This window comes from Ambystoma mexicanum, chromosome 12 (genome assembly GCF_040938575.1).
Source record: "Ambystoma mexicanum isolate Mex_15411 chromosome 12, UKY_AmexF1_1, whole genome shotgun sequence".
Lineage (NCBI taxonomy): Eukaryota > Metazoa > Chordata > Amphibia > Caudata > Ambystomatidae > Ambystoma > Ambystoma mexicanum.
This window is the reverse complement of record NC_090936.1, coordinates 1,081,860,728-1,081,878,821: the sequence shown is the minus strand read 5'-3', so window position 1 is coordinate 1,081,878,821 and position 18,094 is coordinate 1,081,860,728.

Genomic DNA, 18,094 nt, shown 5'->3' with positions numbered 1-18,094 from the left:
TCATGGGAACCTGAAGTTTATTTAATACCAAACCTGGAAACATGTGTAAAATTTAAAGAACAAAATTATATGTGTCCAGGTAAACCGTTTGTTCCTGATGCCACAGATGCTATTTGTGGTTTGAAATCTGACCCAAGTATATCAGAGGGATGTGAAGTGATTATTAGCAATATGGGGAGTGAAGAAATAACACAGGCTAAGATGGTCAGAGGTAAATGGTTGGTCAGCACCTGTTTAAAGAACATGACGGTAGTACATTTAAACCATGGAACATACGTGGTTAAACAGGTGAAATATAATGTTTTTTATTTACAGGTTCCAAAGGATACAATTGTGTCAATTGGGGGGTTAACATTGTTTCATGTAACAAATGATGTTTGGGAAAGCCAAGTGGAAAATATCGATTTTTTTCAAAGGGATACTTTTCCAATAGATCCGGATGTGGAATATTTATTGAATCACAAAGAAAGACATGTTATAAAAATGAATTTGAGAAAAAACAATATTACAATTAGTAATCTGGGGATAATAGAAGTGGAAAGATTTAATTTTGGAACCTGGGGGGAACGCTCAATAGTGGGTTTGGCTGTCCTGGTGCTAATCATGGGTGGATGGTTGATTGTGCTATCAGTAAAAATGAAAATGTTACTGATTTTACTAGCTGCGTAAGGAAGAGATAGATATCCCAATACACATGCATTTTAAAAGAAAAAAAAGAACAAGTTGTTTTTAGGAATTGGCTTGGATCGTAGCCAAGTTCTAAAAACAAAAGGAGGGTATATGTAAGGATATTTGGCGTGTTGCAGCACAGAGTACAGCACTACTGCACAGGTAGCAATTTTTTTTGATGCAGCACCACCACATGGGTGTGGTGCATTGCTATATGTGTTGCCAGATTAACATGGACATATAAGTAAAGACAGGCTATTCAGTCAAAAACGATTTTAACATATAAGATGCAAATGTATTTTTACAGTTAAAAGCACACTTGCACATTCAAAAATGCACACTATTTTTCACCTGAAATGCCTATGGTGCAAGAGACACATCTGAAAATTAATAACTAACCTTATTAATAACTAACCTGACTAATAAAACTGCATGTAACATAACCCACTAATAAAAATGTGTCTCCACTGCAGAATTAGGCCTACTCTGAAAGTGAGCTTTCAAACGCACATTCATTTTTTTTTCTTTTTCTCTGATGCTCTGTCCACATAACTACAGGAAGCAAAGGGCTCGAAGGAACAGGAAATCAGTTGGTTACAAATGGTTACTGTAGAAATGAGCCATTGTGTAGTGAGGGAGGAGATGGCATGATTGATTCTGATTGGAGCAGCGTCATAGCAAGTATCATGCTAGAGGCAGTGATTAGAGTTTTGCTGGGGGAGCTTGAGGAGAGGGGGAGGACAATCGAGATTTGGCAGAGCTGGGAGAAGGACCTGTTTCCTGGCTGAAGCATTCCTGCTGCAAAAGCTGAGAATTCCAGGCAATAACCCCGGTTTGAGAACAAGAGACGCTTGATTTCACTGGGGTTAATCTTCAAGGGAGCCAAATTCAGAAAGAGAACAGCTGAAGAAAACTCATGCTGAACAGATAAGGTAATTACAGAAGTGTGGGGGCTGAGTGTGTACGAGAATATTCAGTCAGTGTAGGAAAGGAGATTCCTGTGCTTTACTCACATGTTTAATGTTGCAAATTGAGTTCTTGTCTCCGCCACTCTCTTTTCAGTGTATCACAGACAATGCAGTTACTGTGCTATTTTATTTATTTCTGTAAAGAGTGGGATCGTGGTTAAATGCAACTTTTATAATACACAAAAATATTTGAAAGCAGACGGGTGGTGTGTTTTATATTTACCAATACAGTGCTGATGATGCGGGGAGTTGTTTAGACAGTGAAATTGTCATTTTCAAGGTAGCTAAACATCGAATTTGGCTTCTGCCGTGTGCACAATGTAATTCAGTATGAGCAATTATAACTAACTGTGTGTGTTGTAGTTTGTCGGAGGTCTATGAGTCGGCAAAAAGGGAGGCCCGGGACATAGTTCACTACCGTATATAAGATAGTGAAAATACCACATGATAGCTTGCTGCTGTAGATAAGACAGAGAGAAATTGCCCATGGTGGCACACTAAAAATGAAAATGTGGTGTTCCTGAAATGCAAGCCTGAGGTCTCTCTAGTTATTACACAAAAAAATCTAAACAAAAATAAGGGGTTCTGGATATTGGGGCCACAAATAAAACAAGGGAATTATGCTCACCAAAATACCACCAACCACGCATACCAAATACGCATGTCTGTGTGCTGAAATAATGCATGTCCACTGTATTATTGTTGTACATGGCCCAATCTGAATACAAGGAGTGATTGTTGCTAAGTTATTTTTCGGCGGTAAGAAAATACCATCAGGCCCCAAATCTCCACAAAATACCCTACAGGGTCCAAGTACAGAGCCTTCTTAAAGCAGACCAAACTTAAGAGGGACAAAGGTGGAAGTAGTGCCAGCTCAATTAACAGAGCAAGAACAATTTGAAAGATAGGAATACAATCAGTTGAGTATTGTATTTTAGAGACCAGGGTGCAAGTGAGTGAAAGGAAGACCATATGACTGACAGTATCAAATGCTGCTGAAAGATCAAGTAACCCAAAAAGAGAAGATTATTTACTAAAACAAGCAGAAAGAAGGGAGTTTATAACATAGAGAAGTGCAGTCTAAGTTGAATAATAAGGATGGAAACCAGATTGATGAAGGGGAAATGGAGAATGCTGATTGAGATACACGACCTGAAGAACGAAAATTTGTTCTAGAAATTTAGAGCTAAACAGAGGAAGAGAAGTAGGGTGATAATTAGACTCGAGAGAGGGATCAAGGGTACATTTTTAAGGATTGGAAGAATAGAGACAGGCTTGAAGTTTACAGGAAAGGTTGAAAATGAGTTGTTACAGAGAATAGTTAAGTAATAGAGCAGGAAAGGGTAGATCTTGGAAATAAGAGTAGAAAGGATAGGATTGTAAGGTGCAGCAGAGGGATGAGCCCGAGATAGATTTCTAAAGAGATCTGCCTCGATGAGAAGAGAGAAAGAAGACACTACAGATGGACAAAACATATGAGTTAGAGGGGAATTAGATGAATGGGTATTGGGAAAAGGGGCACCAAGACTAGAAACTTTGGAGTAAAAATAATTAGCAAGATCGGAAGCAGTAAGAGAAGAGGAGAAGGAAGGATTAGCAAGGATAAGCAAGATTATGGTTAAGGGTCTGAAAAAAGCAACAGAGGTTATGAGAATGGGTGAGAAGAAGATTGGCACAGTATTTTCTTTTACAGATAACATGAATGACTCATAGGAAACATAACGAGAAAACAGAATATCAAGATTGTATAAAGATTGAGCCTTCTTCCATCACCGTTCGGCTTGACACAGGGATCAGTGTGGAGGGCAGAAGTCATGGTTTCTTCAAGGTTAAGGAGGTATTCAGGTAGGAGGAAAGGTAGATTGGTTAAAGAAGGTTGAGAGAAGAGCATAAGGAAGTAGACGGTGTAGGTGAAGCTAAATCAACTATAATATTAGATAATTGATCAAGCAAAGGAAGGGGCTGAAACAGAGAAAAAATAAAAAGAGAGGGATCAAAGGAATGATGTTTCTGGCATGAAAAGGTGAAAGCTGTATTATTGATAGCATGGGAAGAAGGAGGAAGAAATTAAAAGGAAATTAATGGTTGATCAGAGGAGGGCATTGCAGAAGCCATAACAGAAGTGGGAAAACAAATAGTGTAGAAAAAACATATCAAAAGATGAACCAGTCGAGTGGAAGCAGGAGTGAAAATCTTTGTAAGGTAATAAGAATCAACAAATGTATCCATTGGATAAAACACAAGAAACAGTGGGCCTCATTACGACCCTGGCGGAACAGGTTAAACGGCGCCGTAAAAGGTGACAGCGCCGTTCAACCCGTTCCACCACATTACGAGGTCCCCTCGCGGGACACGGTAAGCACGCCTGGGAAAACCAGGCGTGCTTACCGGGTCCCGTGAGGGGAAGAGGGAGCAAACAACGGGCCATCTCGTAATGGCCCTTTGTTTGCTCCCTCTCCCATCCCCATTCTGCCCTATGGGGCATCCTTATCGGGCAGAATGGGGATGAGGAGCACAGCATTACCGCCACCCGCGAATGGGCACTTACCTGCCCATGCAACTCGTAATGGGCTGGTAAGTGCCCATTTGCGGGTGACGGATGTGAGTTCGGCGGTAGTCGTGCCTGTAATGCAGGCACGGCTACCGTTCGAACTCGTAATGAGGCCCAGTGTCTTTCATTGATCAGATCTGACATCATTGATGTATCCGACATCCCCTTTGCAAATGCAAGAGGTTCTGACTATGTTAAGATCACTTTGGTGAACGACTATTTTAAGTCAGGCGTGTTGTCTATAGATGTCAGGACATACCATTCCCCTGACCTGCAGATTGTACTGAGGGGAAGATTGCCATTTAACAATACTGCAGGTCACAATGTCCTAAACCCATTATTGGCTTCAACTCAAGCTAACATAATTGTTGGCCTGTTGGCGGTTTCTAATTGTTCCAGACATATTTTTTGCTGCCTACCTAATGCATCAGACAGTAGAAAGCAAGTGGATAGTAACCCCTGAGTGATCAGGTAGATAAAGGTGGCTTCATGGAACTTTCCAGGCTTAGCTATATATTTGGATGACCAGGACTGGGTGGATTTAGAGAGAGATTCTGATATGCTGTGTTTACAAGAGATCTTGGCCCTTACGCAATATACGCTGGAGCGCTATTCCTCAGTTATGATCCCAGCTGTCAGACCCATTAGCAATATGAAGTGTCTGATGGTGGTGGACTTTGTACATGGATTAGCACTGGGTTGAATGCCCAAATTACAAATGTGGAGACAGATTGCCCCGACCTTCAGTGTCTACTTATTGATTTAAACTGTGGACCCAAACTCTTAATTTGTAACATATATAATAGACCATATGGCTCTAAGGGTATGGATACTCTTAGTAGGTTGGAAAGAATATTGGAAGAGGGTGAACGGACATGTAGATATAAACCAAGGGTGATATTGTTTGGGTGATATGAACCTTAAAATTGGACATAGGTATCGGCTAGCCAAATATTTGGAGTAAGAGGATGCAGTTTGGAAAATACTACAACTAAATTCTCCCCCCAAGAAGCCAGTTTACAAATATTCAGCAGATTTGCTATTTAGATTGTGTCTACGGGCCTGTAATGGCCTACTTAAACTGGATGTTCATCCTATAACAACGTTCTCTAGTGGTTATAAAAATAGCCAAATTGACTATATTATAGTGAACTTGGAGTTCTGGTATTCATTAAAAAAAAATGTAATCCATGTGTGAACTGAGAGTGATGATAATCTTTTATGTTTAACTTCCTCTGTTTATCTATCTGACATTGTAATTCTGATAACAACTCAGTTACCTTGTCCCACAAAGAATAGGCGCAGATTAAGATGGGAGGGACCCGCCTTGAGGGGAATTTTGACAATGGCCTATCAGAAAATACTTCCAGTGCTTGAAGTGGTGATGGCCCCTACATAGAAATATAATTGAGGATGAAATCCACATCAGAGAAGAAAGAGATGGAAGGGTTTTGCCGCCAACATAAGAAGAGTATGGGTAGAGTGATGGGAAGGAGTATTTATGTGCCAAAGATTTCAAAGGAGCGTGGTAGAAAGTCAAAGGATCCGAAGGGACAAAGTGGTTGGCCTTTATGAGGAGTGGGATGGATAAGAAAATGCACCAGACTATTTGTAAGGCAGCAGGTTTAATGGGGTCAAGAGTGTGGACTGAATCCTCAATGTTGGTTGCAGGGCTCTGAGGGTGTTTTGAGAGTCCTACAAATTCTTGAGGAAGCAGAAGCCCACGTGTGAGGGTAGTGGGAGGGTAGAGAGGGAAGAAGGACTGGGGGAGGGGGTGAATGACATGTAGCAGTAGAGAGGGTCATTTTACGCCTACTTCTGCTATTAACTGGTGAGATTAAGAAGGTGAGACATGTAAGGTTAAGAGAAGGGGTAGAGGTCATGGGAATTTGTGAATTGTGTGGGACCCTCATTGGTCTGCAGACTCGGGAACACATTTTGGTCGAATGCGGAGCACTCCAGGAGAAGAGATGGGATGTAATAAATATATGTGTCTTGAATGCGAATGTGTGAACACTGCTATGCTATTCTGGAGTTGATTAGTGGAGAGGAAACACTCGGAACAATAGCAGCATTGAAGTTGCTTCTTTTGGCTGGCATAGTGAAACCCTCCTAAATATTCCATTGGGGTAAACTGTTTGCTAATCTGCACTATGTACTCTGCACTGAAAGGAATTGTTATACAGTTGTGTAATTGAACGGGTAATGAATTGTGATTTTTACATTTTGTACTTCATTTTAGTCATTGCATTAACCAATTGTTCTATTGTTATTTTACTCTGTGTCTGGTTTCCATTTTAAGTGTGTGTTGTCATGCTTTTGTGTAAGGCTGACTAGTTTCAACCAGTTTCACAATAAATACAAGCAGAGAGGGTCAGAATATGAAGGGGATGTAGCGGAAGAAAGGAGAGGGATGGGCAAGGAGGTGTTGCTCCATAAGGAGTGAGAGTATGCTAAGGGGAGGACAAGTAATATCAATAGGGTGATAGAATGATGCACAATTGGAGAACTGCTGTGGCAGTGAGGGCATTTGAGGATGCACAGTGTTGGCCATTTGGTGTTGAGTGGGTTCTGAGCACACCCATATGGAGAACAGAACGGGCCATGTGAACAGGTCAATTGCGCAATGCACACGCATTTACGTTCCACCAGTACTGTGTAGTAGCATGCTGATTGTCTGAATGGAGGAGGACATGGCCATAACGGGATGCCTGAGGACCTAGCAGCTCCTCACAGAGACAATCCCACCTTGCACTTAGCTTACAGTCCCTCATTCCCTCTGCTGTGGTGCCATGTACCTGGGGGCCTGTGCATAGGGTTTATGTAGCTGATGCACGAGCATTCTGACCTATCATGAGGTCGGATGGCCTGCAATAGTCCCAGCCACACTGGGGCAATTTGGTGGGCAGGCCTTTAAGATGAAAGGCAGTGTGCGCCTTCGAGAACTCAGGCCCACGTGGTGGGGAGCTGGGGCATCTGCTGGGTCCTGTAGGCCTCTCCGGTGTTTCCCATGCCATGTATGGGTAGGGCATCTAGTGCAGGTGTCATATTCTGCACTATTTGACAAGTAGTACTGAATATCGATCACAAAAGTACAATTAGACATTTCAGATTGCAAGGCGAACAGATGACTTTCCTTCCCAATCAGGAATAGAATGGGAGAGCTCAAAAACATAGTAGGCCCCTTTGCATGCCGTGCTGTATCCATAGCTAACACCTTGTCACTGGCCTTCACATGGACATCTTGCCCTGCTCCCACACACATACATGGCTCTTACTGGTAGTCCTTGCACTTCCATGGAAAATAGTCACAAGCACTTTGCATACTAACAACCACTAACATGAATGTTTCATTGACAGTTCCACACAAGGGTGTTGCTGCCTTTCCACCTTCTACATAATGACATTGACCATCAGTACCATACTCTGCTCCAGAGGTGACCCTTGCGCGCCTTTGCATTCTTGAATTATGATGCCCATGCGGATACCTGTGAAGCCGAGACAGCAACAGTACAATGTTGCACAGAGCGGCCCTCACTAGCCCAATCGAGCAGGTATTTGGGGTCTCAAGAACTGCTTCCCTTGCCTGCAGAGGACAGATGGTGGATTCATGGACAGCTTGTAGAAGGTCTGTCTCATAGTGACTATTTGCTGCATGTTGCACAACCTTGCCATGCAATGCAATATGCCATTGCCTGACCAGGCTGATGATCCAGACTCTGATGATGGCAGCCTTGGCAATGATGGAGAGGCACCACGTTGATGGCAGGGGGAAATCATTAACACCCTTTGCCGATAGAGGTGAGGGCATCACTGCAGATAACACCAAGACTCACCTCCTCATTCCAGCCTTCCTCTGCTAAAATTCCACAAGTGAAAAGACCATAGCAAATGTGCCAGAACAGAAATGTATTACACTGGGAAGGGTGGAAGGTGGCTGCTTCCCTATTGGGGTATGCACAAAGCGTACTACATTAGCAAAGTCAAGTGTGCATTCCACAAGAACAGGTGTCCAGGGAGAGTCAAATACAATGGGCCTCATTCCGAGATTGGACTGGAATGAGGGTCTCGCACCGATCTTGTTCAATGGGGACTTACCGGTGCAGTCCGACCCTTGCGGGACCGGTAAGTCCTGTGGGATGTTTTTACCCATGCATCCGAGCCCTACCTCAAAAACTGTACAGTACTGACATGGAAAACATCATGATGGCCAGAGCTTCCCAGAAAATGCACAGGGAAATGCATGAAGAATAGGCTGCCACTCATTTTTGCCGATGTTATGGGCACAGAAGGGCACTGCCTAAAACCACCATTGGACTACCCACACAGTAGCCTGAAAGCATTGAGAATGGCAATGCTGATTGCCAAAAGCAACCTAGAATTGTGTGGAATTCATTTTCTTAAATCCCAAAAATGGGTGCATTACCAGTACTCACCACTATCAGAAAGCCGGCATTTTAAAACAACACCAGACTTTTTTTTGTGTAAAACTGAATAAATGAACCTAAAGCAGGCCAAAGAAAGACTTACTGAGAGGTGGATCCAATGTAAAGTTATATTCTGAAGTGACTTGAAGGTTTATACAAGACTGGCTGAGCTGTGGATTTCAGCAGTTTAAGTAAATTTGGACTGAAAGACACTAAAAAATCTAAATGTTTAAAAGAAATGAGTGACCTACTTTTGAGTGTCACATAGGTTGCAATTGTTTTAAATGTCATAGTTTTAAACTTAGAATCAGCATTTTAGCTGCATATGTAAGAAATGGTTAATTTTATTTGAATGCAGAAAACTGGGTAACTAAAAGTGACATTAGCTGGGGCCCACCAGCTACCCCCGACAGGAGATGAGACTTGCACAACAGCTGTGTTCCCAGGCCTATCTGCCTGTTGCTGCTCCCACCAAAAGGGATATGACACTTCCCTGATTGAATTACCTGGGCTCTTCAGGAAATTGAACAAAGCCCTGTCCTGACTCAGGCAAATGTTTTATTATGGGGGCCGTAAAAAGTGGCTTCCTCCTGGAAGGAAAGGGGAGGAGCACTGCCTGTGAGAGCAAGCTGGCTTGGCAGAACTGGAAAAACCAGAAATTCAACCTTGTGCTGGGGGGAAACCACACCCCTGTAGACAGAATATGGTTTTAGAAAAAGATGAATAACTCATAGTACGGACTTGTCATAATTATTTAAATGTTACCATAATTCTTGTGATTTTTCTGCCCACATTTTAAGAGGTTTTTAGAACCGGTGGCATGATCTGGGGGAAAGCTAGCAGTTAAGAGGGTATTACTTAAAATGTATGCATGTTAAAAATCTGACACTTCATCAAGTAATGTCCATACTCCTTGCGCACATGTGTATAAATTTGGGGTAATGTCCGATATTACGAAACCAGTTAAAAAGTGCAAATGTTGCCATTTCTGAATGCAAGCTCCCAGGAAGAGCAGATTTGGACAGGGTATACCTCCTGTGATATGTGATGGGTGCATGTAATTTTAAACAAATGTGTACCTGTGCAAATATGTCTTTTGGGTCAAAATATAGATTGTGTGTAATTTGACAGGGGTGGGTTCTCTGTACCATAAACAGACCTCATCATGATGACACTTCATTTCATTCCCCCAATCAAGGGGAAGAGGATGAAGTGGCCAATGACAAGTGGAGAGGGGTAGAGCCTAGTGATGCTGCACACACACCCATTTTCAAAACACATAAAAGCAGACAGTCAGGACAGATAGGGACATTCAATTCCATTTGCTGCAACGCGCTCTGCCGGACCATACCACATCCAGAGATCCAGACTTCAAATCCATCCATCTCCAGAGAAAGCTGTGCAGAAAGATCCAGAAGCAGTGCTGTACCCAGAGAGAGCAGAGCTGACCCAGACCACTGTTAGCAGAACCAGAGAGCTGACCCAGATCACTGTGAAGTGCCGAGACCAGACAAGAGTCCAGTCTAAAACCTGACCAGATCCGTGGCGAGGCCCATTCTATTTCAAAAATATATTGTGAGTACCTAGCAGAACAGTGCAGAACCAATCTCTTAGTTAAAATAATCTAATCCAAGCTATTTTAATCTAAGTAGAACTGCCTCCTAACTGTCACCTGTCATTTGCAAAGCTGTCACCTGTCATTTCTAGTTGCTAGCTGTCACTTGTCTTCTTGAACTTTAAAATTTCAAATCTGAAAAACGACCTTCACAAAATCGTTCATAACTCCGTAACCGTTTGTCTTAGAGACTTGCAGTAACTTTCCTCTGAAAGCTGGGAATCTTGGCTTTTCAACTAACCTAGAACAGATACTTTTGCCGCAATCACAAAAAACGCACTCGCGAATTTGCCGCGATTTGCAAATTTCTCCACATGTGAAAACAGCAGTTCTTGCTTTCCTTGCTAAAAATGTGTTTGCCTCGTAACAACCATCCCTGAATCATTGCTAGAGTGAGCCTGGACTAATATTAACTAGATACCACTCACCCTGAACCTCTAGAGGGAATTCAAAGCATTTTAGCATATTTTTCACTTCATTGCCAGCACATATAAAAGCATTTTGGGCCTGTGTTTCAAACTTCTGTAGTCTAAGCTTGCTGGGGTGAACTGAATTACATTTGATTGCATTTCTGAGAACTGTGTGCTTTCCTTCCATTTCCTTGCATTGCATAAAGGGGGGGAGTGGATTGCCAGAGAAAAGTGATTACATTGTTTTGGTGAAATCATATTGAGTAGTTTCTGTACTGCATTTTCATTCAACATTGCATCCATCTGAACTTATATAAAGCATTCTCTACCACCTTATTCTTCTGTTCCTATTCACAAGTGTGCCAGTGCCAGACTATCCATTATTGATTACTGCTCAGATTAAGTGTCATATTCAATTATTAAATTATTATAAAGTGTGATATATATATCTATTGTTTAAATTATCAAATAAACCTTTTAACTTGCAAAACAGAACTAGTTCTTGGCTCAGTGGGGTCAGGGGGATTCCAAGAGAGGGGTGTTATGTAGTGGTAGTCATCCAGAACGCATGAACTGGACATAAAGATATATCAATAAGGGTTTCCATTCAGTATCCCAGACTAGGCATTGATTTAGCTGTAGTGTTGAATTGAATCCTCTTACAGTCCCCATTGAACATACCATTTCCCATTCCCATTTGAGACCCTATAGGTCTCAATGGGAATGCGGAGGGCGCTAATAACGGGCTTGCGAATGGCAAGCCCGTTATTAGCGCCCTGGTCCCTTAGCAGGATCCGTGAGGGACGTGTGGTCAGACCACACGTTCCTTACCGTTCCCTCCAGGGACCTCGGAATCGGGCGTTAAGGGATTACCGGCACCGGTCTCCTTACCGGTGCCCTGTATCTCTTACCGCCCGACTCCTAATGACCCCAATGTATTTTATTTGATTTGTTTTTTTATAATGTGCCTAATACCGTCCCTGAGTTTGGTTTATATGTGCGGATCCGGGATTTGAACTTCTTTTGCTCTGCATGGTCTTGCTTCCAAGACCAGCACGTTGCCCCTGTGCTATGCTCCCAAGAAACGTACTGGGTCATGTCCATAAGATGTAAGACCAGTGTTTGTCCAAACCAAGACAGACTCCAGTCAGGTTTAAAATTGAAAATGTTATAAAATACAGACAAATCATGTGACAGTATCACTGATGAAGAATTAAGCAAACAGAAGTGAAATGGGAGTTGGGGGTTTATTTATTTTCTCACAGTGGCTGCTTATTTGCTGGGCCACGCGTAGTGGTGGTTTGCAGTCACACATTCTGAAGGCAGCAGGGCTGCCAAGGTAGCCTACGGCAGTTGCGGCATTGCTGTGTTCATAATAGAGCAGATGAAGGGAGGTTTGAGGAAGAGGTGGGGGTTGATTGCCTCCCCAGGTAATTCTGCATGTGGGCCAGAGACTGTTCCTGGTGGTCCAAGCGTCCCATTCAGTGCTATGTGTAAATTAATGTGGCACTGGAGGTCCTCCTCCTTCTGGTGGAAGAGGGAGTGATAGCTGTTGGACAATTGACATGCTATTGCAAAATAACTTTGGCCAGCAAGGCAAGTGGCCTGCCTGTGTCTTGAAGGACCCCTGGACTGAGCACAGGGTTCAGAATTAGCAGGCTCTGAAGCGGCAGCCTGTTGCCAGGCTAGTTGGACATCCTCCATTTTGCCTCTGCTAGCAGTTCTGCCCTGAACTTGTTGGCTACCCCCAACACTTACAGCATATTGTCCAGGGAGATGTTGTCCTTGGCCATGATTTCCCCCAGCGGGTACCAGGCATTCACCAGTTCATTTGCCTTCTCCTCCTCCTGTGCCTGGTCAGACCGCATGGCTAACACTCCCCCAAGAATATCTGCTAAGTAAGTGTCAGACACATGGAATGGAGAGAGGGGCCCGCACAGCCACCACTCTGCATATTCTCAGCTACTCGAAGACCCCATCCACTATCAAGGTATACCCACAAACACCTTCACTCTCCCCCTGCCCACACTACAACCTAAACACCATGCCTGTGGCCTCACTAATGCATGCCCAATATGCGCCCATGCCATGGACATTCACAACCTACTCCTGGAAAATACCTTAATTTACTACACATCACTGAAACTTGGCTGCATGATGCAGCAGGCCTGTCTCTATTCCCCCGAACCCCCTGGATACTCCATTCTCAGTTCAGACAGGCCTGTCAAATCAGGCAGAGGAGTTGCCATTATCTCTAAATCCTCACTACCCATCAGACTCTCTCCCCTACACTTGCTGCCAGGCTAGGAACTCCTGCTCACCAAAACTGTGCCATGCCCCCAAACCACCATCAATGTCCTACTGCGCTACCTGCAGCCAAACAATCTTAACTCTCCAGACACAGGCATCCCGCTCCTCCTCACTCCACTTATCAAACCTAACACTAAACCTATACTACTCAGAGACTTCAACCATGGTTATGTTGATAATACTGACTCCAATGCGATCGCCTTTAGTGCCTCACTTCAAGAGATGAGACTTACCAAAGTCATCACCACCCCCACCCACACCAATGGTCACCCTTGACTCAGTCCTTAACCTCAACATACCAATCACGGTCACCACCATTGACGCCCCTAATGGACTGACCACTCCCATATCCTCTTTACCATTACACTGACATATATGACTGCTAACAAAGGCACTAACCACCTCCCCATCATAGCGAGACATACCCCTAAACTCACTAAGGAGATGTGTGCACCCACCATCTATGCCTCTCTTGCTGCACTGCCGGACAGCTATAACCCCAAAATCATCCTCAATGCTTACAACGCAATGCTCCTACTTACTCTTGACCACCATGTCCCATGAAAAACCACACTACAGAAAAAGCCCACCAAAAATAACTGGTTCACAGAGGGACTACTCACCCTCTGCAGACACACACAGGATCGGGAACTCCTTTGGATAAAGATCCCCTCCCCAAAACACAAAGAACCATTTGTCTCCACTGCCAAATCTAGGCAGCAACCATCATCACCAATTAATATGGCATATATAACACCAGAATTATCACCGACAGTTCCAACACGACGGAACTCTTCAACATATTCAAGGGACTTGACTCCCCAGCACCTCCCATTGACAGCTTCCCTAAAGACAAGGGCCTGATCACGACTTTGGCGGTAATGCCGGCGGTATTAACGCTGGCGGTATTAGCCCTACCGCCGAACTCCCCGGCGCTAATAGCGCCGGATCACGAGTTTGGCGGTAATGTTATTCCCCATTCCCCATTGAGCCCATTCGGGAATGCCCCATTACCCATTGGGCTCAATGGGGAAAATGTGCGCTCTTACCACCAGCGGATTTCCCGCCGGCAGTAATAGTGCACATTCTCGGCGGATTTCCCCCCAGCCAAGAGCTGGGGCGGAATCCGCCGAAGTCCTGATTTGGCGGACCCTTAAATCCGGCGGTAATAGTGCGACCACCGGATTTAAGGGTTCCCACCAAAGTCGTGATGAGGCCCAAAGCCTGGTGCTTGCTTGTCCATTCTGTCCTTGTTAACAAAAGACACAATCTTAGAGACAAAACCATCTGTACAAAATCTATGTTCTCAGCTAAAGTCACGCCTCCTCATCACCTAACCAATCCTACCACGACCACCCTTCCACTTCTCCTGCATCACTACTGCAGATGCCCAAAGCATCATCAAGTGCCTAAAACCCTCCAATTGTAAAGGAGACATCTGTCTCTCCCACCTCATCAATATGTGCACTGACCCCCTTGCACCCATCATCACCAATTTCACTACTTGCCTCATACTCGGTCCTGAAAGCTATCAAAGAAGCCTGGGTTACTCTGTTTTGCAAAAACCCTCCCTTGACCTCACCCTGCCCACCAACTACTGCCCCATCACTATGGTACCGTTCCTCCTTAAAATCCTTGATTACACCACCTACACCCAACTCCAAACCCACCTACAAACCCATAACCTCCTTTGCTCACGTCAATCTGATTTTAGACCCAGGCACAGCACACAATCTGCCGTCTTGGACCTTAAGATCAAACTTGACAGTATACATGATGCTGGTGGACTCACCATCCTTCTTCTACTTGACTTCTCTGCAGCCTTTGATCTTGTTGACAATAATATCCTCTGTCAGCGCCTTACTTCTAAATTCAACCTCTCCAGAGAGGCCGCTAGTTGGGTCAACTCCTTTCTCATCGACTGCACTTCGAGGATTTCCACTGGCACCGAAGCAGCAGACCCTATCCCTGTCTCCTATGGGATCCAACAAGGCTTGTGGTTGTCACCCACCCTCTTTAACATGTACACTAAGCCCCTTTTTGACCACCTGGACAACCTGGATATTCCCTACACCAATTTGACTGATGACACCTGTAAGGGAGGCATGGGGCCTCATTACGACCCTGGCGGAAGACCATGGTGTTATTAGCACCATGGTCCATGCCAGTAAGTTACGACTCCGCCATGGAGAAAGGGGGAAATACCACCCCATTACAAGGTTGGCGGGGCGGTAATTCCCCCTTCCTCCATGGCCCTTCCCCATTCCCATTTTTGCCCCATAGGGCTCAATGGGAATGGGGAAGTCGCTAAGTACGGTACCGCAAATTGCGGCACCGTAATTAGCACCAAGGTCCCTTTGCGGGTCCCTACTTTAACAGCTGGTCTACACCAGCCGTTAAGGTCGGGTCCCACAAAGGGACCTCGTAATTAGGTGCTAATAGGTTAACGGCGCTGCAGCCTTTTACGGTGCCATTAACCCATTAGCGTCTGGGTCGTAATGAGGCGCATGGTATCACAAGTGAAGACGAACACAAGATATGCAATGTTAAAGGGTGTTTATTAAACACAAGGTTTGGATAAACTCCTATCTCGCCCTATCTACCATCAAATAATAAACAAAACTAGTCCTAGTAGTGTCCATCAAAATAAGATGGCCTATACGAAAGAAACCTATTGCCTGCCCTTATACCACTACAACAAATGAGTGCACGGGAGTGCACGCGAAAATGCAAATGTAAAGGAAAATTAGTGTCATAACATAAAGAATCAATGTGGCTGAGTCAGCTCTCCTTCCCAGGTTGGACAGCATGAAGTAAGGCAGTCCCCGTAAACAGAATGACACAGAATGACACACTCTGACTCATGTTCTCAAAACAGTTCAAGGCCGTTAAAGTCACTTTTCCAGCATTCCAAAGGTTCTTTCACAGTTCAACAAAAAGGTTCACAGTTCAGCCAAAAGTTCACGCAGGTCTCCCTTGATCAGGCCCGGACCTCTCAAAGTAAAACTTCATGTGGGTCTCCCTCTGTCATGCTCAGAGCTCTCAATCACAGCACTTGCAGGTGTCCCTTCCCCAAGCTTTATTCACATTCGTTAGGCGTTCCCTTCCCCTAACTTATCACACTTCTGGTCTCCCTCAGGCTCAGAACTTTTCCTGATGTCGAAGACTTTTGAATGTGCAAGGCTTTTAATATAGACCGCCGCAGGACCACTTGAACTTTCTCTTCACCTGCACTCTTGTGTTATTTGCCCCAGTGTCTCTTGGTCTATGTAGTTCAATTTTATAAGCATAAGAGTTCAATATTGATCATCACGCTTCTTAAAGTTCATTCACTGCCTGGCTTTATAACAAGAACATTTCTCCCTTCGCTGAGACCTTCGAGTGGGCTACTCTGCTACTCTGTAACACGGGCTTCACAGTTATCAGTAATTTCAAAGTTCACTACAGGTCTGCCTTTCTTCACGTTTCATCCACACGCGTGCACTCTTCAATTGTAGGATATATTGTTATAATGTTGCTGCTTCAATCTTTTCTTAACACATACCAGTCTTTCATCTCACTCGCCAACTCACTGTCTGAGTGCATTCCTTTCTTGTCTTTGCTGTTTTAATTCACAAGTCAAGGTCAATACCACAGGCTTCGTCTCGCTTCCCCAACCCTGTCATTCATTATTCTGTTGTATGATACCACCTATAGCCGATCACAGGTCCCTGCCTTACTGTAACCCAAGGCACAACCTGTACCCAGAGTAACTAAGTCTCCTTACAAGTAACAGCGCCACAATGCCCCTGGGCTGCCTAGGCGCTATATACATGTAATAAAATAAAATAAATTCACCCGGGAGTGTTGTGGGTGCCTTTGAAACACAATGCAGCCTTCTTGTCTGGGATCTGGCCTTCTCCACGTATGTCTATGGCTCTTTGAAGGGAACAACCTCCTGCAGGGAACTCCTGGGTTCCTTTTCCCTTTGTTCTTGTCCCTCAATCCGTTGCTCTGCTCCAGTAGGTTTGCCTTCACCCCAGAAGTTCTGCTGCTTCTCGTGTTCCACCTTGCTCTCACTTTGCCAGCTTCTCCGAATGGCAGCCCTGGGTTGAGAAAGATCTGTGGTTATGCCCTGTGCTCTGAGCCTCCCCGTAGCTTTCCTGAATTCACTGCGCAGCCATTCAGAAAGGGCTGTCCTTTCTCATGCCAGGCCTTGGTCTCTTGACTTCTCAGTGTCTTCTCTCAGTAGTACTTGGTCTCGTTTGGATTTACAAAAATATATGTCTTTGGACTTCACGTCCCAAAATGTAATTGGTTATTTATAATGTGCTTAATACCCAGAGGTTTCTAAGCGCAGATTCGGTTATCGAAGCCGTGTTGCACTGCATGGTCTTGCTTCCACAGCAAGCGTGTTGCCCCTGAACAATCCTCCCACGACAAGTTATGCTTCCACTTTGCCAGCTTCTCCAAATGGCAACCAGGCGGTTTTGGAAGCTGCAGGGTTTTAAACAGGATATCCTATTGAGGTCAGGGTCTTCCCGCCTACCCTTCAAAGACCTGGGCTCTCCTATTTGCCCAGGGGAGAAGCTCTGGTGTGGGCACTGCCAGGTGACCCCAGCTGCCCCATGTTTGGCTCCCTGGAGTTGGCACTCCCTCGCCTCATTGCAGCTTCCCCTGTACTCAAAGGGCCAGCGTTTAGGCAGTCCTTGGTCTTGCAGGCCTTCCAGTGTCTCTTCAGCTTGAATTCTCCTCCTGGCCTCTGTGCTCCATCCAGCATCCCCAGCTCACTCAGAGTGTACCTGTGTGCTCTGTCTTGTATTCTGTCTGGGAGGCTTAACAGGTTTCAGGTGGGAATGATTGTTAAGGGAGGCCTATCCTTGCCTGGCCATATTACCGGGACAAAATGGCGACTGCCCATAGGAATACCTCGTGCATAGGTTTCAATGGGTTTTCTGCATTGCTCCCATTTGCTTCTTCCTCATCCCATTGGTTTTGGAAAAGAGCAGTGATGGGCGATTATGGGAGTTGTATAGTTCCTGGGTAATGATGTGAAAATTGTGTGAAATGTTGTCAGGTCGGGGAGGATAGATGTATGGTTGTGGATAAATGGATTTAGGTTTCCCATAAGGCTCTCAACTTTTTTCCTTTCCTTTAAGGGAAAG